Genomic DNA, 2101 nt, shown 5'->3' on the forward strand with positions numbered 1-2101 from the left:
CTTGTGTGCGAAATACTGCCTCCCTTAGTCAAAACTAGAAATGAACGCACAGTTCTCTCAAGCTATCTAAATATATTGTGTCAGAAGTATGTTCCATCTCAAAACCCATCATTGATTTCATTTCTGTTACTACCTCTAGCCAATAGGATTGGATTACTGGACAATTCCAAAATATGCAGAAGTAATTTTTACATTGTCTCCAGCATTGCCCAAAATCTGCTCTACCATTCTGTAACTATTTTCTTCTTGGAACATTAAAAAAGCTGATAATATTCTTCCATGAAAAATTCTCTCCACTGGCCAAAACTGGATGTGGTGGATTGTATTTTACATACAGTATATCTAGCCACTCCTCTTCAGTCAGTGTTATGTTTGCTAACTTCTCCCATTTTGCTTTAATATATAAAGTGGAGTGGTTCTTGGAGGATTGTATGCAGTAGTAAGTATCTATAATCCTGTCTATCTACATCGTGAATGTCAGTAAGATACTAAAGGCTTTCCAAGCCTGTATTGGTTGAGATTAAGCAATATGAAATAATGCCTTTCCAAATCCATTGTTTGAACCTCAAATCCAGTAGTGTAGGTTTAACATTCTTTGAATCAGATATTAAGAGGAACCATTGTCCAATAACTTAATTTATGTGAATGCATTCTTTTAGAATGTTTAGCACCCATAATTGATTGCAGGGCAATATCCAATTGGCTTATTTGTAGTTCTTTCCATTCTGCATTATAATCATCATTGCACCAGCAGACTAAATATTTCAACTGTGCTGCTTTGTAGTTATTCTACCTTTCATTCTACCTTATCTTTTGGTAGCTGTAAGTGTTTTGAGAATTTGATCATACATATTGAGCATTATGGGTACCCATCTATCCAGATCCATTTTTATTTCTTTCGTGATTGGATTATAATTTATACCATAAATGTTGGCCACATTATTTGGTATATTAACGAAGAGGTATTAAAAAGTGTAGGGTTTCCATTTGAAGGTATACTTTATACATATGGTCTTGTGGGGTGAATAGTTATAGCTACAGGTTTCGGTTTTATGTATATTTAATTTATACCCTGAATAAAAAACTGTTCAATGATAGGACATGAGTTGGCTAGAGCATAGCATTGTTCAAAATGTCTTGGTATGCTGAAGCATTAACACAGCCCTTCACTGGAGATAAGGGGCTAGCCCAAACCCTGAAAAAACCAATCCCCATACCATTATCCCTCTTCCACCAAAAACTTCACAATTTGGCACAATGCAGTCAGCAGGGAAAGTTCTCCCGGCATCAGCCAAACCCAGACCCGACCACCTTGACAGCCAAACCCAGAAAGCGTTATTTCATCACTCCACAGAACACGTTCTCCACTCTCCACAGAAAACACGTTTCCACTGCTCCACCAGTCCAGTGACGATGCGCTCACACCACTCCATCCGACGCTTTGGCATTGGACTTGGTGATGTGAGGTTTTGCATGTAGCTGCATCGGCCAGGGAAACCCATTCCCATGAACAGTTTTTGTGCTTACATAATGCAAGTGCAAGTTCGGAAACTCTTTCGCTAGGAGTCAGCAGACATGGCGACTTTTTCGCACCATGCGCCATTAGCAAGTCGTTGACCCAGCTCTGTGATTTAACGTGGTCTTCCACTTCGGCTGAGTTGCTGTTGTTTCGCAAACGCTTCAACTTTTCTAATAATTACCACTTTACAGTGACCGAGGAATATCCAGCAGGGATGAAATTTTCCGAACAGTCTTATTGCAAAGGTGGCATCCTATCACAGTACCACGCTTGAAGTCACTGAGCTCTTCATGAACGACCCATGTTGGCATCACAAATTGTTTTGCAAAAGGAGACTGCATGGTAGTGCTTGACTTTATACACCTGTGGCAAGGGGTCTGATCGTGAAATCACTCTGAATCTATAAGATTATATATCAACAGGTGTGGCCATAATTATCTAACTTTTTATCTTCATCTAAATTGATAAGTGAATTTATAGTTTGTGTCTCTTGATTTCTTAACTAGTAGACTCCTGGTTGTATTCAATCTTAATAAGATTGCTGTAGTCAAGTTCTATATATCACTTTTTTTGTTATTTTTT

Source organism: Morone saxatilis, unplaced genomic scaffold (assembly GCF_004916995.1).
Source record: "Morone saxatilis isolate NCDOM2014 unplaced genomic scaffold, NCSU_SB_2.0 Contig22, whole genome shotgun sequence".
Classification (NCBI taxonomy): domain Eukaryota; kingdom Metazoa; phylum Chordata; class Actinopteri; family Moronidae; genus Morone; species Morone saxatilis.